Raw genomic sequence first — 22795 nt, 5'->3', positions numbered from 1 at the left:
CAACCAATAAAGCAAACATATATACAGAAGAACATTCCCCATCAGTCTTACACCAGGCGTTTGTAGCCAAGGAACAGTTGGTTTGGGCTCATGGTCTCTGTGTGTGGCCCCTTGGCTCCATTGCTCTTGGGCCTGTGGTGAAAGCAGTACTTCAAGGCAGGAAGACATAGCAGAAGAAGTGGCTCATTATGTGGCAGCTGGGGGAAGAGAAGCTGGGTTTCGCACAGTCTCTACAAGAACCCCCTCCCTTGCACCCAGTGATCTAACTTATTTCTTCTAAGCATCACCTTTAAAAGGTTCTGAACCTCCAAAGAGCATTACACTTGTGGGCAAGCTTTAAACATTATAGTCCTGAGGGACACACTTACCTCAAAAATAGCAAACACTAATTGAACAAGTATTTATTGAGCATTTCATACATGCCAGGTGTTGATGTAAATGCAGAAATTGTAGCAGAAGTCTGAGGGGGGAAAAAGTATTTGCTGGGTAAGTACGAAGGAATGCTAGAAGATAAAATTGCTCAGAGGAGACTAAACTTAACGAGGACAGCCAGGGAAAGGCTTACAGAGGAAAGGCCTGAAGAAAGAGAAGAAGCTACTCAGCCTAGGAGAGTAATTTGAAGCAAAGAAGCAAGAGAAAAGCCTTTGAGGCAGCACTGTGATGAAGGCCGCACAGATAGAGAAGGGATCTGACTGGCCGTGGCAGAAGGAGTCAGTAGATGGAAAGAAAGTCCTGGAGGCCAGTGGGACTTGTGGCTCTCAAGAACTATTTGAGCTCTAATTCTCAGTTAAATGTAAAGCCATTAAACAGTTTTTAATCACACACCAAAAACAAAAACAAACCAAAAAGACCCACAAAAAGCAAAGCAAAACAAACAAACATGAATTGACTTCTGTCTTAGAAGAATGACTTTAGCTCCTATTTTGAATGTCTATGGTTGGGATGGACTCCCCTAGGTTGAAGGCCATGGGTTGATTCAGGTGAGATACAGTGGTTTGGAGCAAGGGGGCTAGCTAGATCTGTGTTATAAACAGACAGAGTCAACAGATATTCTGATGGATTATGCCTGTGACGTGAAAGAAGGTTTAAGGATGGGATGGAACTTAACATTGGTGGAGACTGGAAACGTTCAGAGATTTAAAAGCAGATGGATACTAGGAATTCGGAGTTTAAGCACAGTAAAGTTAAAACTGCATTAAGTATATTATATTTCCTTATTCTGTGACATACCATATATTTACACACACACACACACACACACACACACACACACACACACACACCACATGCACAGGCTTGTGTTTTCTATTATGTCCCACCGTCTAAACAACAGTGTTGGAAACCTTTAGATTCCTGACTCTATCACTCCTTGTTAGCTAAATGAATCCACACTGGGAGAACCTGATACAGTATGTCTATTGCCCTTGGACAAGGTGATTCCTAAGATCGGGGCAGATGAAGAGTGTACTGAAATTTCCTCAAGACAACACACAACATTTCTGATGGATTATGGTTCTACTGCTAGTGAGTAAACAACTAAGTGTCTGTCCTTGTTTGCTTCTCTGTTGAGATGATGGAACGCTGACCAAAAGCAAGTTGGTGAGGAGAAGGTTTTTTTTTCTCCTTACAGCTTGTACGAGAGAAGCCAAGGCAGGAGTTCAAGGCAGGAACCTGGAAGCAGGAAATGAAGTAGAGACCACTAAGGAACGCTGCTTACTGGCTTGCTTTCTCTAGCTTGCTCAACTATTTTTCTCTTACTGCCCAGGCCTAGGGATGATACCACCATGGTGGGTTGGGCCACCATCTACCAATTAGCAATCAAGAAAATGCCTTGCAGCCCTGGTCCACAGGCCAATCTGATGGAAGCCATTCTTCAACTGAGGTTTCTTCTTCCCAGGCGACTCTAGTTTGTATAAGGTTGATAATAACTCACCAGCCCAGTGACAAATTTCAGACAACCAGGTGAGAGATAGGAAAAAATAATAAATCTCTAACTACAACCTGAACTATTTGAGATTCCTGAAAAGCCCTTCAATCTGATCACAAATGGGAGGTATTGACACAGTCTGTGAAACATGGCTTAAGAGATAGTGTGAGGAGCTGCTACCATACTGCCTTTGTTATTGAAGACCAGGTCAGGAAAGGACCAGATGCATTTAGGAGGCAACAGCATTTCAAAGAAATGGAAAGTTCATTTGTACTGAAAGGTTTTTAATCTTCTCAAAATGATTGCTAAAAATAGCAGCGAATGCTCAGTAAATGAATAAATACAATGATAGAAGAAAATAAGGGGCTAGAGAGATGATTCATGGTTAAGGGCACTTGCGGCTCAAACAGGAAGAACTGAGGTCAAATTCTCAGTACTGGCAGAAACAACCCTTCAGGGTTTCATGAATGTCTGTAACCTTTGTTCTGTAGTGGCCAGGACAGAAAGATTGCCATACCTTACCTACTGGTTCAATGAGCAACTCTTTTTTTCAAAGGAATAAGGTGGTGAGTTCTCCTGTGACCTCTGTGTGTATACAGGAACATGAATACACATGCATATGCACATTTCGCACTCACACATACTTACACACACACACACACACACAGAGAGAGAGAGAGTTGATGTTGTCTAGGTGGATGAGACTTTCCAGAGTTCCAGAATTAGTTGTTTTGTTTTCCCTTCCAAAGAGAAGACTAATCTTCAGACTCATTGTAGGGCTGTGTTCTGCCTCCTCCACTATAGTAAGGACAATGATAACCTTGAGGTAGCTGCTATGCTGGAGAAAGTGGAAATAAATACAGTCATCAGAAGATTTCTCATTTAGTGATAAGCACCAAACCCAACGTTTCTTCTAACTATTGTTTCCTGGATGTTTTCAAGTCCCTTGACCCTTTTTGCCGAGGAAATGCCTGGGAAATCTTCAGCGGTTATGCAGGCTTTTGTCCCTGTTTCTCACAGAAATATGGATAGTCAACTCATTCAGCATGGCCTTGCTTATTTTCCCATGTGCATTTCTACATTTTTCCTTCCTGGCCTGAGAATGCAATCTGAGTCACATCTGATCTACACGGAAGGAACTGGTGCCTCCAGAGTCTCACAGTCCCTGAGTTTACAAGAGCTTGACCCCAGGAGTGTGGGCTAATGGGATGAGAGAGACTAGAGGAACTCCAGGGCAGGTGTGACTTACAGCTGCATGCCACATTAAGTAGCATTCCTCCAGGATCCATGTTCAGGTTCTGTGAAAGGTTGGTCATAAAACTATTTCCTCCTACCACAATTTGTAGCATGAACAATAAAACCCAGGGACAAATGTTGGGGTTCAAGCTGAAGACTAAAGAAGCAAAGCAGCCAGGCCACCAGAAAGCTCTTACCTCTACCAAAGCTGGGGCAGTCCTGCCCTCAATGTGACTGGAGACTAAATGCTCAAGACTAAATGCTAGCTCTGAGACCCTGTCTGTCTTATATACCTCTCTAGTGCTGGGATTAAAGGTATGAGCTCTGTTTCTCTTTTAGACTGATCCAGTCTCATTTAACCTGGGTGGCCTTAAACTCACTGAGATCCATCTGCCTCTGTCTCCTGAGTCCTGGGATTAAAAGTGTGACTACCATTGCCTGGCCTCTATAACTGTAGCTAGTTTTGCATTCTGATCTCCAGGCAAGCTTTATTAGATCATAAACAACATATCACCACAACTGTCTGCTCAAACCTGACTGAAGATTTTAGGAACGGCACGGTTGAGGAAGCTGAGAAAAAGTATTCTCATCCTTGTCACTTTAATTTACATTCATTTAACTCTCTTATTAATAATAGAAGATATAATTCAGACAAGAAGCTATGAGGAGTTTGCTTAGTAAATGACAAACATAGTTACTATAATATATAGAAATTAATAACAACTTTTGAAAGAAACAAATGAAAATATTAATATTAGCCACATTTCTTTTGTAGTTTTGTGTGTGTGTGTGTGTGTGTGTGTGTGTGTGCAATGAGTGCAGATGTCTGCAGAGATCAGAAGAGGGTGTCGGATCCCCTAGAGCTGGAGTTACTAAAAATTGTGTGTCTCCAGACATGGGTGCTCATAGCCATCTCTTGAGCCGCTGTTTATATTTCCTGGTATCATCTGAACTGATCCAGAAGATGTTGCTGTGTGGAAACTGATGGACGTGGCCAGGGACATAAAGTTTTTACAAAGGAAATTGGGATTCACAGTAAGGCCTTGAGGCATTCGATTTAAAACTTGGCCTATTGACTGTTATGCTAATACTGTAGGTCTTCCGAACAACTATTGTTAATACTTTCTGAATGAGTCACATCACTATGTGTTCTTAAAAGTGACACAACTGTTTTCATTTAGAAGTGAATGCAATCAGGAATTTTCACCACTTCAGACTGTTCTATTTAATTGTGTAGATTTGAGTGACTCTACCATGAAAGTTGTATGTGCTGGCCAAAACTTAGAAAATAAGCCAATTCCATAAAAGCAGTCCAAAATTCAGTGTTATCTTGTTTTTCTTTAAATTATGCCCGACTGGTTACAACAGCCAAAAGAGTCATTTGCCCAAATATACACTCTGTGCAGCTCAAAACCTTTAACACAGAAAGTAAAGTTTACCAGGTCATCCCACTGGGGTTAAAACGGAAATGTCTTTTGTTGTTGTTTAAAATGGAAGGTTCCTCACTGGCCTTGCTTTCATGAGTGGAAAGGGGAGGACAAGCAGCTGACACAGAGAAGGTCATGTCCATATTCCATTTGCACACAGAACTAAACAGACAAGCACAGAGTCACTCTTCTGGTTAGAAGTTGACTACATGGAATTCAGGGGTGAGGGTGAGGAGTAGGTGTGTCATTAAAAAATACAGGCTACCCTCAAACTGGGTGCCTGGGAAGGGATTTGGTCTGTGTCCGCTCAAGAGGAATCAGACCAGAAGCGGTTCGGGAAGGCCAGATCTGCCAGGGATGGGGAAGACATTTGGCCACTGGGGTGACAGATTACCCTCCCTCTGATAGGGTCCCCTCCTAGCTCCTCTGGCCTGGCAGGAAAGGGGCAGACTGAAACACCCAAGAGTAGGTCTGTGGCTGCTAGATGTTCCAGGCAGGGACCTGGAGGTGGCTCACAAAAGCTTGCCCTCCAGGAGACAACAGCCAGCGTTGCCTCCTAGTTTCTCTGCCAGGGCGCAGGAGTCCTTGACTTCCTCGTAGCAGTTGGTTTGTGGTTCATGGTTGATTCTTGTCAGAGTTTTCATGATGGCTTCCTTGGGGCTGGCATAAATCATCTTGCTCTTAAGAGATGCACACTCAGGTCCTCCTTCTTGCTCTCCTTGGTCTGGTAGGTTACATCAAAGAGAGTATAGTGGCAGTCCTTGTCTGGCAGCATCTTGACAAAGTGCTGTAGGGGTCGTCCACAGTCTGCCCCACATGACCCACCAGGATCTCCTTGTCCTCCTCCAGGATGATGTTCTTGTCCTCACTCAGGCAGAAGAGCACTGCCTTCTTCTGTTTCTTCACTTCTTCTGGCATTGAGGATCAATTTCATGTCCTTGAGCAGCTTGATAACACCATCAGCGACAGCCACACCAGAGGCCTTGTTTCTGGTTGCAAAAATGAGACAAGGAGACAGCTAAAGAAGAATCAAGCCTCAGCTGCCGCTGTGAGCATCTGACTGAAACCAAAACAAAAGTTTCTATATGAATACAAAACAATACAGGGAATGTAGCCACACACAGGGCAAGAGGAAGACATGTGGTACAGAAATTATACAAGCATTTAAATGATCGTGATCTTAATGTCTTCTCTGAATATCCTATTGTCAGGGGCAATGTGAAGAGAGAAGAGCAGCCATCACTCAGACTAAGGAGGGTTTCAAAAGGAACGGAAGCAGAAAGGACCACTCACAGCAGAGAGATGGCTGGATGGAGCCTGGGGATGGCTAAGATGAAGGAGAGCGAGATATGGTAGAAGGGTAAGACCGGCACCTGCTGAGCAGAGAGGTGTGGGCAAAAGGAAGGACTTATGAAGGGTTTCAGACCAGATAAGAGCCCCATCCTACCCCCTCCCCTCAAGCCTGGCCTAGATAGAAGAGGCCCAGCAGAAAAGTGCAAGATTTCCAAGAGTAAGATTACAAATTGCTTCGAAAAGAAATGCCCTTCTCCACATAGTCACCTGTCAAGTGAAAAGGACAGAGTTCTAACCTGTGCTAAGAACCATCTCTCACTTATTCCAGATTTTCACACAACATTTCTAAGGGTAAAGTAGAAGCAGAGGCAGGTAGATAGAGCTCTTCAGAAGATGGCAGAGCAGGGGAGGAGAGGTCTGCTGGAATCTCCAGAGAATAAAGGGCAATGGAGGGGGGGTGGGGGGGTTGGGGAGTGGGGGGGTGAGGAGTGGGGGATGGAAGCAGATATCAGAAGAGGTGGGCGATGCTGAAATATCTCCAGCTTTAACAACAACATAACATGAGGGACTTCACAGAAGAGAGAAAGTCTAGAGTCAGTCCCAGAGGGACTGGCACCGTCTGGGGAGCTCTTTTCTCTTAGTGACAGGAACCCACCACAGCAGATGGTAGAAGCCACAGCTTAAGGCAGGCTCAGAAAAATCTGGACTTGCACTTTCAGTAGCAGACATTGTAAAGGGCAGAAAACAAGGGAAGGGGAAGTGCCCACGCTGAGGGAAGAGGAGATGCCCACTGCCACTGCTCTACTTCACGGAGCAGCTGCAGGTACCTTTTCAAAAAGATCCCCGCTGAGTCAGCGCTTGACAGCCCCAGGCCCTCTGTGAACGGCCTGTTAGGGAAACCCCACTGGATGTGTCACGGGACTACACACTAAAACCTGGCCAGATTAATACCTGCAGTCTAAAGGGAAGACACTCGTGATCAGAACCATACTGAGTTCAGCAAGCTGGAACCCTGATTGGAGGCAGAGTCATCAGGGGAAAAGACTCGGGATTCGACCGGCATACGGAACCTCAAGGGAGTATAGCACCGGCAGGCATGGGTCCAACATCCACAAGTCAACCGGTGAAGACTGGACCAGCATCTGGCGCCTCATTTTGCAAAGAGATGTTCAGGGAGAGGCAAGTAGGGGCAGCTAGTCTTCTAAAGGACCTTCCAGAGGTGTGGGCAACACCTGAGACTCAGGCTCACACAGAGCTCTCTGAGTGTGATAGACATTCGTGAGGCCAGGAAATCACATTGAGACTCAGGGTAGAGCAGCAAACAGGGCAGAATGCACAATCTGTAGCCCCTCTAGCCTTATTTCCTTTTGTTCACTACTCGCTGCCAATTAAAAGACAAACAAAACTCACTTTGTCCTGCTCTGTTCTTGTCCTCTCCCTGCTCCTCCTCCCTTTCTCTTCTCATCTGCCTGTACACTCTGTGACTGAAGTTACCGATTACATGTCTTTCCCTGAGTCTTTCTTTAGAGTCTAAGCCCAGACTGCCTCATCTCCTGCCTCACCACCTCCTCGTATGTTCACTGGTTCCCAAATATCTACCAGTTCCCACATAACTGACATGGAGACTTAATATTAACTGTTAATGACTGCCTGATAGCTCAGGCTTATTACTAACTAGCTCTTACAATTTAAATTAGCTCATTTATATTAATCTGCATTCTGTTGAATGGCGTTACCTCTCTTCCATCTTGCACCTCCTGTTTCCTCTCCATGTCTTGCTGGTGACTCCTTTGACACTGCCCTTCTTCCTAGTGTTCTTTGTCTGGTTTTCCCACCTAACCTTATTCTTCCCAGCTATTGGCCAGTCCGCTTCTTTATTAAACCAATCACAGTGTAATTTGCAGTGTACAGAAGGATTATGTCACAGCAGTTCACACATTTCTTCTCCTGGCTTTTCTCTAGCTCATTATTAATGACTTGTCTTTCTGTATTCATTTCCTTCCTATGCAGTCACAGTAGCTAATGCATCAGCAAACACACGGTGTTCCTCTACTTAACATGGATGATGCTTAAGTGGTGATTATTATTATTTTTTCATTTGACTACTAGTATCCTTTGTTAATGATTAGTTTTGATGACATTCTTCTACTCTCAGAGGAGTAGTGAAGATAAAGCCTGGTATCCCCAAACAGCAGCCCTTCAGGGGAAAATGGCATCTCAACCCTAGTCCGTGTTGAACACTGCATACATTGCCGTTTAAAGAGTAAGGATGATTTTTGCTTGGTTGGTTGGTTGTTTATGTTTTCTTTTAAGTTCAGCCAGTATTTCAACTCCAGCATGCCTAAGCTGCTTGCCAGGGATCATGACCTTCACCCAGACTCTCCCCCCTTTGTAACTCACTGAACCACAGACCTCTTCCTGCCAGGGACCCTATAGCAAGCCCATGTGGCACAGAGACATGGGTAACCTTGTACTCCCTGGCACAACTACTCCCAACTCTAGTTGCCTTATAGCTGGTTGTAGCAGATTCATTTTCTAAGCCCAGTCTAGTGCATATAAACTATGGTCTGCCCCCAGAGTAGTGGGTCTGTCTGATCCTTCCCTGCCTTCACACTTTCTACGTTGTAGACCTACACTAGGTGCCACAAAAAGAACCCAGTCCAGCCTGGTGAACCCCATCTGTGCCCTGCCAAATTACTGATACCAGCCCAGCCTCCTCTGTCCACACCAGACATACAACCAATGTAAGAAATCTGCTTGCCCAGGTCTCATCATAAAATAGTATGAAAAGTCAAGCAGTGTATTTCCCTCAAGCCATCATTACTGTAGAAATTTCTCCAAAGAGAATCATCTAAATAAACCTTAGGATGCAAAATTAAAAAAAATAATCATAAACTCCATCAAAGAATTTAAGGACTTTGAAGAGGACATAAACAGATATGTCAGTGAATTTAAAAAGAGAATAGACTCAAGCAGAATGGTCATGTAACTGATGCCCAAGGAAACACAAACATAGGGCTTAATGACATGACATAAAAGATGCAGAACTTCAATAGCAAATCCAATAAGGAGATAGAAATACTGAAAAGACTCAAGCTGAAAAGAAGACAAGAGTTGCAAAATTTAATAACCCAACTAGAAAACTCAAAAGAAAAGTATTATAAATAGACTGGATCAAATAGAAGAGAGAATATGAGACTCAAGGATAAAGTAGAGAAAACAGACTAAACAAGCAAAGAATATGAAAATTTTAAAAGGGCCACAGGAAAGGAACATGTAGGGAATTAGGGAATCTTCACACTATAGGCATAGATGAGGGGAAAGAACCCCAAGTCAATGGCATGAACCAGATCTTCAACAAGATCATAGAGCAAAACTTCCCAAAACTAATGAAAGACGCACCCATACAGATACAAGAGGCTCATAAAACACCAAATAGACAAGAACAGAAAAATATCTCCCCATGACAGACAGTTCAAACACTAAACAGAAAGTACTGAAACCTGCAAGAGGAAAAATAAGTCTTATATAAAGTATAACCCACCAAAATAACAAAGAAAAATTTAAGAGCGAATGAAATTGAGGAAAAATAAATCTTATATAAAGTATAACCCACCAAAATAAAACAGATAAGTTTAAGAAAGAATGAAATTGTGATATATCTATGGAACACAGATGAAAAGACAAAATATATGAATAATGGACATAGAAGAAGAAAAATATAATTTCATGCTAAAGGAACAGAAAGCATTTCCAACAAAATTATAGCAGAAAATGTCTCAAATCTTGAAAAAGAGATGTCCATGTGGGTGTTTGAAGCATTTATAACATCAAACAAAAACTAAAAGAACCTCCCACATCATATTCTAGTTAAAACACTACATAAACAGAACACATGAAACAAGTCTGAAGCTTCCAGAAACATCATGCTATATATAAAGGGAAGCTCATCAAAATAAGAGATTTCTCGACAGAAAAAAAGTTAAAAAAAGCCAGGAAGGCTTGTGGTGATATTTCAGGTCCTGCCAACCTAGACTAATGTACTCAGAAAATCTGTCACACTTGAGGGAGAAAGAAAAACGTTCCTCAGTAAGAGCAGACTAAAGGAATTCATGATCTCCGTGGTAGTCTGAATGTAGTCGGTCTCCATAAGCTGATAAGGAGTGTCACTATTAGGAGGAGTGGTCTTGTTGGAGGAAGTGTGTTCTGTGGGTGTGGGCTATGAGGTCTCCTAATGCTCCACCTAGTGTAGACCACTTGCTGTTGCCTGCAGGTCAGGGTGTAGGACTTTCATCTCTTTCTGTCACACTGCCATGTCCCACCGTGATGAAAATGGAGTAAACCTCTGAAAATGTGAGCCATCCCAATTAAATGTTTTTCCGTTATAAGAATTCATAAACCATAGTGTCTCTTCACAGCAATAGAAATCTTAACGAAGACAACTGCTGTGCCAGTTTTAACAGAGGACCCTGGGAGGAACTGTTTAGACCGAGGAGAAAGGTAAGTACGTCTATGAGGCTACAGAGAAGAAACAATGATAGATAGAACAGTATTTAAGCCAATGAGGAAAAAATGCCAAGCACTACAGAAGTAACACACGACAGCAATGAACGCTCACGTCTCAGTGGAGGTGTGGGGCTTGGTTCCCCATCCTTATGAGGCTTTGGTCTCCATGTGCTGCATCATACAGTAGTCTATGCTGTCTTTCACATGACTGCATGGTCTACTGGCAACTTCTCTCATTTTCATCACAATTCAGCCAAATGTTAAAGACAGCAACTTACTTTTGAATATATATAATTTAGATTCATTTTTTTTAGCCTGTCACAAATCCCTCTCTGTGGTCACTTAGGACATTTAAATATTTGTGAGCCTCGCCACAATGGTTTGGTTCAGTGTTCCTCTATCATCAAATACATGAGAAAACAAACAAACCATGGTCTTCCATGAAGGAGTTCATAAAATCTAACCCAAGAATGACAGTCAGCAATCTATGCAAGCCTTGTCCTAGACTTTTTTGTTTTATACATTTTTCCATAATTCTGGCTTGATGCTAACAGAGAAACTGCATGGAATTCAAAAAGGAAGAGGTCAGTTAGTCTATGGGAAAGAGAACTCACACTGCTGCCCACACTAATTCGATATACCGTGTTTGCTAAATATGCTATTGTCAGCTAGGATCATACAGCTGATAAAAATCACAGGCTTCCTGAAGTATGCATGCTCAGCCCTTTGGAGTCATTGCTAAATTGGCCTGCAAAGATAGTTCTTTTGTTTTCTCATAAATTTCAAATGCAATGGATCCAATTGTAAACACATTTCTTTGCCTTCCTAGTGAAGCCTTTGTATTTTTTTTTTTTTTTTTTTTTTTTTTTTTGGTGATGAAGGGATTTAAACTTTGTATAAGAACTTATCCTTATTTTACCTGCTTTTAAAAAAAATATTTAGTAAGCACTGTTAACTCTGTTTTTGGAAGGAAATAACTAACTCTAGCTTCCAGATCAGAAATTGTTCTGAAAGGAAAACGATGCTTAGAGAATTAAAATGATTACTCCATGTCCCTCAGCCAATGAGAAGACTCAGGACCAGAGTTCTGTTCCTCCCTCACCAGACAGCACAAATGCAAAGAACTGACAGTGTCCCACTCTCTAGACTCTCCAGCAACCTAGGGTTGTATAATACACTCACCAACACCACATTACCCCTTCAGAATTCCCTGCTTCCTTTCTAAATGTCATGGCTTACTCAGAACTCAGTTAGTTTAAGACAATTCATCAATGCATCAAAACCCACAACTTCTTCCATAACTGCACTTTCGAAGCACAGGTACTATAAAAGCAAAATATATAGTGTTTTATTCTGCTCCCCCAATCCGCATAAGTTTGACTCTTCAGCACATACCCAATCAGAAGGAAGAAGAAATGCCTTACACAAGATAAAATCCAGGAGCATGACACGGTGGAGGTGTGATAGAAGAAGGAAGAAAGACATGAGGTTGGGTTGTGAAAATTTTTCCTTGAATTGTTGGCTCTCATCTGAAGAATGAATAGGAGTTTGTCAGGCCTAGGGCTGGGTGGGGGAAGCCTCAGTGTCAAAATAGTCAAGTTTGCCTTTAATTTATTCCACTACTAGCTATAAACCCAGGGACAACATATACGCAGAACTAGGTTAGACAGGGAAAAGTATCATTGCCATAATAGCTGGTGCTGAATATTCCAAGAAAAGCAAGCAGTTAGCATGGTGAGAACAAAGAGGATTCCTTTGCACATTCTCCCAGCTATAGGATTAGACAACCCACATCACTGTAGCTAGTAGAAGAATATGTCCATTTAAGTTTGTCCCTCTCCCACCATCTCTCTTTTCTTTGCTTCTAAGGTTCCAAGGCAGTTCTTCTTCAGACTGTTGATGGTAGGACTGGTGTGGTCTTGTTAGACAACATGTGTGTGTTTATGGCAGCCATTAGAAAGAAGGAAAAGAGCTGAGTGCTAAGGAAGAAGGACGAGGGACAGTGGACCCCAGAGAGCAGCTGTCCCGATGGACAGCAGGGGCTGACAAGAGGATTCTGGACCCAGGTTCAGATAGCTCAAAATAATCATATCTAGGTCAATAGTCCAATATTCTAGAGCTAATAGCCTACAAAGTCTTGCTTGAGAAGCATGGAAGGGAATGTTAGAAACCTGACTCCAACTCTGGCTTCTGTTCCTTGTCTTCCTCCTCCTTCTCCTCTCCTTCTCGATCAACGTAAAGTGAGCAGCTTGCACCACCACGTACTGCCTCGGTATAGGCCCCAAAGCAAGCTAGAACCTCCCAAACCATGGACAAACACACCTTTCTTCTTCATAAGTTGATTGCCTCTGATATTTTATTACAGCAATGAAAAGCTGGCTAACATAGTTCTCCAGGAAGCACCTCAGTCTCTCTTATCCTCATAAACCATACTCACACTGTGATTTTCAACATGCCTATACAATGGATGCTACACAAGATGAAAGAACTTTAAAGTTTTACATTCCTTGGTATACTATGGAATTCAATCTGCTATAAACACACAACCAAGTTAAATGATTACATGATTATTTGAGAATAGCTGTAATGTTTCTGGTTTCAAAACTAAAAGATAATTAGACTTAATTTCTAATAAAATAATGTTTTTCATCCAATAACTTGACACCATCTTATTTTATTTTAGCACAGTGGCCCTCAACTTTCCTAATGCTGTCCCCCTGTAATGTGATTCTTTATGTTCTGGTGACCCCAACCATAAAATATTTCATTGCTGCTTCACAACTGTAATTGTGTTAGTGTTACAAACTGTAATGTAAGTATCTGTTATGCAGGATATTTGACATGCGGTCCCTGAGGGCATCATGACCTCAGGTAAGAAATGATTCATCATGTTTGATTCCAGCAACAAAGTTATATAAGGGGGTTGGTTATTATACAACTCAACTCTGTCTCTCAGAGCCATGTGAGCCTACTGTTCTTCGACAGCAAAGCCAATGGGCTAGACATTTTTTATTGGATGGATACAAGTATTTACAAGATGCCATACCTTAGGATGTTCTCTTCAATAATTTATTTTACCTTAGTTAAATTCTAGACTTAGGCATCAGAAAGTGAACATTAATTGGCTACTAATCAAAGTCATATACTCCATTCCATTTTCACCAATTATCCAATAACATTCCTTTTCAAACTGAGAGCCTAACTAGGCTTGTCTGAGTCTCATTACTATGTCTCTTTAGTCTCCTTTACTTGGAACCGTACTTCAGTGCTTTCTGGTTTCTGTGCATTTTCTTAAAGTACAGCCCTGAGCTTTTTAAGATTTACTCATGATTATCCTCAGGTTCTGTTTTTCTTGGAGCATCAAGATAAGGAAGCTCATGACATCAATGCATCCTAGCTTGAGTGATGTTCCCTTTCTCCATTAGATAAAGACAGCTGCCTAAAAATAATCAAACAAAACAAAAAAAACTACTTAGTATAAAGTTATTAATAAGTACTTGAGGGAACTTACTTCAACATTTAAAATATCCTCACTTATCCTGAACTCAAGAGATGGCTCAATGGTTAAGAGCACTGACTGCTCTCACAGAGAATCTAGGATCAATTCCCAGAACCATGAACCAGAATAACCACCTTCTCTCTTAAGTTGATTTCTTTTGGGGTATTTTATTACAGGAACTGGAAATCCAACCAAGTTAGGAACATCCTTAGACAGCCATGTTCAGAATTGGTTCCAAGGCTTAAAATCTCTTATACAAATAAGTATTTGGAGACTCAACTTCCGTTTTTGGCCAAGTTTTAAAAAGTCCTCCTCCAACTGGATCAAACCATTTAATAAATGTTTGTAAATACACAATTTTAAAGTTCTCTGTTATCTCCAAGTGCCATAACTTTCTCTAAAGCATATAACTTGAGGGTAAGATTCATTTGAGATAATTCAACATAATTAGTATCTTTTATGTGTTAGGTACATTAAGGACCAGAAAAGGAATCCAGAACAGAGATGCAGTTCATGAAAGGAACTGCATAATGAAGCATGACACTGGTCAACTGAATTCCCATAGCTACTGGGGGAATGTGACTTGGAAGGGTGAGTCCTGGTAAAGAAGCAAGGAGTAGTGGGAAGAGTCAGGTTTGGTGGGAAAGGGCATGGCAGAGCAGAAAGCAAAGCATCGTCCTAGTTAGGGACATTGAAAATGAAGGGGAGTGTAGGATGCAAGGGCCATATGAGTCACTCCAGCTTTATTCTGAACATAAAGACTTTTTAAAATGCAAATATAAAATGGTAAATTATGTTTGTGTGGTGTGTGTGTGTGTGTGTGTTTATGTACGCACACGTGTGCCTGCATTCTCACATAGACACCCATGTATCATGCTGCACGTGTGGGGGTCAGCAGACAACTTGTGCTATCAAGTCTGTCCTTCCTTTTTCCATCACGTGGGGCCATGTAAAGGATTCTCTACCTGTGGGTTGTGACCTCCTTTGAGTATTGAATAAAGGGGTCATGGACTATCAGAAATATTATTCACCCTATGAGTCACACCAGTAGCAACAGTTATGAAGTAGCAATGACATAACTTTAGGGTTGGGGCCACAACGTGAGGAGCTGTATGAAAGGTTGGCAGCATCAGGAAGGTTGAGAACCACTGGCCCAGGGGATCAAACTCAGGTCGTCAGGAGTGACAGCAAGTGCCTTTACCGACTGAGTCATCTCACTGAACCCATCGATAACAACCACTAAAAGCAAAGTAGGAGAAGTAGGAATGTGAAGCACCAGCTTTGGTTGGGTAATCACAAATTGAAAATGTCTGAAACTAAGCTGGGTGTGGCGGCTCACATCTGTGATCCTGCACTTGGGAGATGGAGGCAGGAGGATCCAGCTTAGGGCCAGCTTGAACTATATGTAAGGCAGATATTTTAAAAAGTGAGGGACTGAGCATAATTTCACTGACTTTTGGAAACACATGTTTTTGACATATTACAAAACTCTTGAAAAGGTTAAACACAGAAGAGCATTGGAAAATATTGTGAGGCTGTGTTCTCCAGTCTCTTAAGCATCAAGAGTTCATCTTGTTACTCTTACAAATTCCTGTGCTGTTAGAGCTTACTGTAATGTCAGGAGAAATCACATTTTCATCTTTAAGTGATTCATTAATCTTGCAGAAGTGGAAAAGAAGACCATGGCAGCAAGTCAGACTTCATTGAATTTGCTGAAATACTAAGACCAATTTTAGGATCCTCTTTGCTCACAGACTCTTAGTTATGGTATGCCTTCTCTGTTCCATAAGTAAGCCACAGTGCTGAATCAGATAGTTTGTGGCTCCAGTACTTCAGAGGCATGTATAAGTTTTGTCAAGTCGTCTCCTAGTTTCAGTTGTGGTTGCATCAAATTAGAGAATTTCCATATTTCACAAAATACGCAACATCATTCTGGTCTGCATTTTGTTTTTGCATTCTCATATTCATTCATGGTCTTAGGAGTCAGGGTAACCCTGAGAATTTTTAATAACTACATCAGTTCTTGGGACTTATTTTTCAGTTTCAAAATTGCTTTATGTTTCTATAATAAAACACTAACCCAAAGCAGTTTGGGGGAAACCAAGGTTTATCACTGAGGCATGTCCAGACAGGAACTCAAGACAGGGACTTAAAGGCAGGAACCTGGAGGCAGAAACCATGCTTGTTTGCACATTCCACATGGGAAGACTTGAAGGCTTGGGACCTGGGGATGTCCTGTAGGGACACTAGTTGCATGCACTTGGCAGCATTATGACTTTAGTGACCACTGAAAGGTTAGCAGTGGAGTGTGTGCAGGACAAAGGGGAAGCTCCTGAATGCAGCCTCGTTTGGCTTGAAGAGTATCATGGGGAAACAAATGATGTGTTGAGTGTTTATCTGACTAAGGGGAATTTAATCCTAAGACATCTTAAAATGGAGTTCACTCTGCCATCACCTATAGGCTAGGCACAGCTGTCTGCTACAGAAAGGTTTTCTGGAAAGGCAAGAGTTTCCAGGGAGAAGATCACCACCCACTTCGACTTTTCATTCCAGCACTTCTGGACTCAGGTCCAACGTCCTTTTACACAGCTACTGATCAGCCTCTGAGGTTGGATCTGTCTTTTTACATTTTCTTTTCTTTCTTTTTTATATTTAATGCTGAGAAATTTTACTTTGCTGTGACTGCCACATGGAACAACCCCCTAATTTGTTCTAGTATAATAAAAACTTGGGAGTCAGATACTGAGATAAAGACCTGTATACAGTGTTCTTATTCCTAGCCACACATTAATGTCACTTTCAAGGCCCAGAATGCTTAATTTAATTGGTACTAAATGAGAAGTTCCTTTATTGATCCCAATGTGACAGCTACTATATATAATTCCAAACTTTAGACACCAACTCGCATGAGTCCCCAGGAAATAACTTCAGTATTTTAATGAAATGCATATACACTACAGGGACAAGCATCCATGGGATATGGGGCAAGTTTCTTTGCATCCTGCTGATCTAGCAACATTTTGTGATAAAAGCTTATCATCTTTTGAGTAAAAACTCTGGAGTGTTTAAAGTGAGACATAAATTAAAAAATTAATTACCAGTTGCACACACACTAAAATACATAGCTCTAAACATTAAAAACTAAGTATGAAAAAATAACTAAGACATAAAAACCAGACAAAACTCTTTTGACACCTGGTTAAAATAAACAAATAAAACAGTTACTTTGGTGTGAAAAAGTCAGGAAGCAATCTGATAAACCAGGATTGAAGAAAGAAGAAAATAAATCAGTTTTTAGCCTTGGACCACACAATGGCAGGTAAATGCAAAGAAGAGGGAAGAAACCAGAGGACTTATATTCCTCAGTAACTCAGAACTGCAGAGGAAGAAGCTGATTGCCTCTGTCCATGGTGTTTCTATCATTCTTACTGCAGTAAGAATGTAAGAGTATCGGGCTTGACTCTACTATTCTCTTCTATCAATGCCATTAGGACCAGGCTCTTCAAGATCTTTCTCAGAAATATCGAAGGGGAGGAACTAGAGATTACTATCTGCCAAGCCAGCCTCTTGCTATCATCTAGAAATGTGTTATATGAGTGAACCTTTGACTCCAGAAAGAGCATGTTCCTGGTCTCAGGTATGTTAAATATGGCATGACAGAAGTCACTACTGTTTGGTAAAAGAGTTTGAAACATCAGCTAAAGAGCCTTATTCTGAACACCCACCTCAACTCCACGGAAGAAATTAGTACAATTTGGAGTAACCTTGTTCACAAAGTTTGTGTTTTTGATTATGCACTAGTTATGTAAACATCTAGCCAGTTTTGTGGTTATATTTTATTGATTTGTAATTCAATAATAATAAGACAATGGTATTCAACAGGCACTAGAAATGGAGAAATGAACAAAGTAAATACAGCACCCTGTCTCATGAAGTTTGGGTGGTAAAGGAGACCAGTGTTAACCACAGTGTACATAGGGGCAGCTGTCACTCGATACTGCAGAGATTTGTGGCTCAGACATAAAAAGAAGCAAGTATCATTTTTGTTGGCTTTTTTTTTTTGAAAAATTAAGTCATTCCTCTCAACCTTTTACATGACTATTCATAATTGGAAGGTTCCGTTCTCTATGCTGATGAACATAATTTTATGTTCATGTTTTCCATCCCTGATAGCTTACAATTCAGCATTAATGAGCCAGGAGCCTGGATCATCCAAGTGGAGCTTGCTTCTTTGCCAATGATAAGCTAGACAATGCAGTGTGTATTTACGGACTTAGGTGAGAAGAGGAAGAGAGGCAATCTTGAGGAGCTTGAAAAGGGAATTTGGAGAGCAGCGAAGTAATTTAGAGCACACTGACATTTAAATCAGATACTTCCACACAATAAATATTTGCTGAATATTTCACTAGGCAGCTAGATTCCATAGATAGGATGACATTGTTCCCCTTCAGACGTTAGGACTTTGTACGTACAATTGTAGGGTATAGGATACATTTCGGCTCCCATTTCTAACTGGCAATCCTGTGGGGGAAAATAGTATAATATGTCTGAGTGTAAAATAATCTTGGAGAGGCTCTGTGGAGGCATTGAGGCAAATGCAAATTGTGTCACCTTTTTGGCTTGAGGGCGTCTCAAGGAACAGTTCTAAAGAGGTGGAGGCAGGGAGAATGACTGAGAGTCACAAAGCATTCTAGCAGTCGAAACCCTACTCTTCTGATAAGCAGCGACCTTCTCTAAAGGCTGTGAATGGCAGCTGTGGGACAATGAACAAACTAATGTGGAGAGGGGCACCCAACACGTCCTTCCAAGGCCCTACACCCTGGTCCCATTGTTCTGACTATTTGTGGAAAAAGAGTTGCCAGGACTATCTGATTGTCAAGGAAAGCTACATTCAGACCTTAAGTTGAGAGCCCAGAGAAGAATTACCAATGGATTTGAATCCTTTCTTTCTTTCTTTCTTTCTTTCTTTCTTTCTTTCTTCCTTCCTTCCTTCCTTCCTTTTTTCTTCTCTTTTTAAAGCCTCCTCCATTTAAAATTTTATATTTTAGAGTGACAAGCCATATATATTTTGATGCTTTGTAAAACTGAGAAAACTTCAAGATACAATTCAGAGATGCCCACCATTGACATGATCTTAGTTAGAGAAAGAACCACCTAGAAGGTAGTTAGATTACAAGTGGTCAGGGCTGTTAAGATGCCTTAGTAGGTAAGTGTTTGCCACCTAAGCATGGAGATTTGAGTTTGAATGCTTTGTACTTGCATAAAAGTCAAGGATGGCAGTTTGGGTCTGTAACCCTGGCACTAGCATTGGTTGGGGATAGTTGGATGCCTGGATCTTGTTAGGCAGCCAGTATAGACAGCCAATAAACTCCTGGTTCATTGAGAAATTGTTCCTCAAAAGATAAAGGATGGATAGATAAATGATAGATGACAGAGATAGATGGATAGATAGATGGATGAATATATATATATATATATATGTATATATATATATATATATATATATATATATATATATATATATGTAACGCGTACGGTTTTTCTGCCTGCCGCTTGGTCTTGTCCTGCTGCTGCGCCAGCCCCAAATAATACATAGAGACTCTGTATTTGATATAATGTTGTTGGCCCGGTTACTTGTTTCTTATCGGCTAGTTTTGTCTTAATTATTAACCCATTTTTGTTGATCTATGTATTTTTATATGGCCTTCTCTTACCGGGGAGGCGGCTGGCGTCCAGCTCTCTCCTGACTCTCCATCTTGACTCCTCCTTACTCAGGTCACCTCCGCCCATCGCTCCACCCCCCAATGGGCGTGGTCAGTGCTACAGAAGGACTATCTCACTACATATATATATATATATATATATATATATATATCAATAGATAGAAGGTATTCAGAATCCACCTCTGACCTCCATAGGTATATATGCACACACATGACCCTCATATTGCATACTTTCTCATATACTAAGATTAGTTCCATAAGATCTTAAGAGAGTGTGTTTATACATCCTTATGGGGAAGTACATCAGAGACATCATTCTCCTTCTGTCTGTCTCTCTCCACAATCATGTAATAAGGAAAGACTATGAAGGCACAGGAAGGAGTGGGCAGCCCTGACCAAACTCCTAGATTCTGCACCTGTGAGAAAACATTGGCTATTGCTGAAGTTGTCATCGTACACCGTGGCTGTGGGATAACCCTTCTGCACACTGTGAATATGTATTCCTCTCACTGGTTAATAATAAAGTTGAATTGGCCTGTAGCCAGGCAGAATAAAGCTAGGCAGGAAAGCCAAAAAGAGATACAGGGAGAAAGAAGGCAGAGTCAGAGGGAGTTTTGAACCAGCCAGTCACTAGAGAAACAAGGTAAAAAGAACCTTGAGAACAGGTAAAGCCATGAAGCTGGTAAGATGTAGATGAATAGAAATGGGTTACTTTAAGTTGTAAGAGCTAATTAGTAATGAGCCTAAGTCATAGGCCAAACATGTTGTAAGTAATATAAGCTTTTGGGTGGATATTTGGTACAGGACAAGCAGGACACAAGAAAAGCTCCACCTCCACACGGCAGCATGAGTGAACTAAGAACATTTTGGCTACCAATGAAGGGGTGCTACCCTGACAATTACCTAAATAGCAGAGACAGTGTTGAAAATCAGCAAGAAGTAGAAATTAGGCAAGTTTCAAGGTGCATGCAAGATCCCAGGCCAAAACAAGACAGCTGCTATTTGAAGTTGGAAGAAAGATGTCTTGCCTTGGCTCATTTTCTGTTACAGCAACCAAGTACCTGAAACCAAAGAATCTTTCCCAGGAAAGAGGGTACTTACTGGTTATCCACTACCACATGGTCAGCCCTGAAAACATAAATACAAGTAATACCAAGCAGATTGGGCAAGTTGTGTTTAGGAATATACATACATTATATACATCCATATGGATGTAACAGCACTTGATGTAAAAAGAATTGGAAAGAGATAGAGGAGGGGTGTATGGGAAGGTTTGGAAGGATGAACAGCAAGGGAGAAATGATGTAACTGCATTATAATCTCAAAAATAAAAGAAACTCTATCTTGAAATACAAATTCTTTTAAAAAAATTTGTAGGTGTACATATGCACATGTACATTGTGATGGGTTTTTCCCCTTCCATCATGTGGGTTCCAGGAATTGAACTAGGGTTGTCAGTCTTGGTGGCAAGCCCCTTCACCAACTGAGCCGTCTCAATGGCCCAAAGACAGATTTTTAAATGGAATAAGTGGCACTGTGAAAGTAGACCAAGATAATTTCTTCCACTAAGTAAGAACACAGCTAGAAAGTTCCATGTATGAAACAGAAAAATGAGCCCTCACAAATGCCTTGATCCTGGATATTCAGGTTCTGAAACTGTAAGAGATGGCTTTTAGTTTGATTTCGAGCCATCTTGCTTATGGCATTTGGTTATAGACAGCTCTTATAAAAGAAGGAAAACATTTCATTGGGGCTGGCTTACAGTTTCAGAGGTTTAGTCCATTATCATCATGACAGGACATGGCAGCATGCAGGCAGACATGGTGCTTGAGAAAGAGCTAAGAGGTCTTTATCTTGATCCACAGGCAACAGAAGGAGACTGTGTCTAGTTTGAGCATATGAAACTTCAAAGCCCACCTCCACAGTGACACACTTCCTCCAACAAGGCCACACCTCTTAACAGCGCCACTCCCTATTGAAGAACATGAGTCTGTGGAGGCCGTACCTATTTAAACCACCACACAGAATAAATGAATGCAGAGCTTTTCAGGACTGTCTATCATGTCATAAATATTACATGGAAGATACTTTTAAAGATGCTTTATGGGTTTATTTGTGCTTATTGGGGTGTAAGGATTTATAAATATGAAAACATCTATTCTGTCATCAAGATAACATACCCCTTAATTCTGTAAGGGCTTTGTTTTATTTTTGTGTTATGAGTTTTTTTTTTTAATAGACATTTTATCATCTCTTGTTCCCAAAGAGCTGAGTGCATATATATCATCCACTTCCCACATGCTACTGCCTCATCACTGTTGGTGAAAGTAAATATTAACAAATGCACCAAAGTACTCATTACCTGGGAGGCTTCATCCTAGGTTCTGGGAATGTAAAGATAAACTGAAATGCCTTTTTGCTTTGACAACACATTTTCTCTAGCAGAATGCAAGCCATTCTGCAGACAGATAATGTCGTCACTGAATGTGAGAGGGGCTCTGGGGAGCAAAGGAAGAGCAATATTGTGGGTGCTGTTGTTGCCTGCCGTGACTCAATTCCATTACCCTTTGCTGCTAAGATGCTGATGCAGCATGTCCTCCAAGAACACTTTTCCCATTGAGTGAAGGATCCCAAACTTAGGACCAGGAAGTATGCTGTGGTTTGGATGTGGTTTGAGATTTTTTTCCCCCAGGGGGTTGATATTTAATGTGAGTTATCGAGAAGGTAGAAATTTGCTCTGATGTTTTTAATTATCTTTGGGAGGTGGTTAGTTTTAATTAAGTTGTCAAGTGGAATTCCTTCCCAATGATTTAAAAAAAAAAAAAAAAGAATGGCTTTCCATCCAGACAAAGACAGAAAGGTGTGAGACACACCTGTGATGTGTGTGAGACACACATGTGATGCTCTGCAATGTCTTGAGGCTCAATAGGAAAGTCATCAGATGTGAGCCTTTGAACCTCCAGAACTAGATACATTATTTTCTTGCCTTGTGTGTTTTGTTATAGCATTGAAAAAATGGAGTAACATAGCCATTTACTCAGCTAAAACAATATTGGGATCCTCTGATTAAAATGGGGCTACATGTGGATCGGGAGCCCTAGCTTTGCCGCATCTCTAAATGGACCCAGTACATCCCCACTGATGATTTGCTGGTTCACTACGCTTATGATCAGATGCATATGCT

The 22795-nt window shown here is 41.2% G+C and overlaps 1 protein-coding gene and 1 pseudogene across 1 annotated transcript in view; one reads left to right on the top strand and one right to left on the bottom strand.

The window, feature by feature from the left end:
• The window catches only part of Tpd52l1 (TPD52 like 1), a 304489-nt gene that overhangs the window by 264529 nt on the left and 17165 nt on the right, over positions 1 to 22795 (top strand). The window lies entirely within an intron of this gene.
• LOC127215009 (cofilin-1-like) lies at positions 5103 to 7037 on the bottom strand (annotated as a pseudogene).

The sequence above is a fragment of the Phodopus roborovskii genome, unplaced genomic scaffold (genome assembly GCF_943737965.1).
Source record: "Phodopus roborovskii unplaced genomic scaffold, PHOROB, whole genome shotgun sequence".
In the NCBI taxonomy this organism is placed as follows: Eukaryota; Metazoa; Chordata; class Mammalia; order Rodentia; family Cricetidae; genus Phodopus; species Phodopus roborovskii.
The sequence above is the reverse complement of the archived record's forward strand: the minus strand, read 5'-3'. Positions and strand labels throughout refer to the sequence as shown.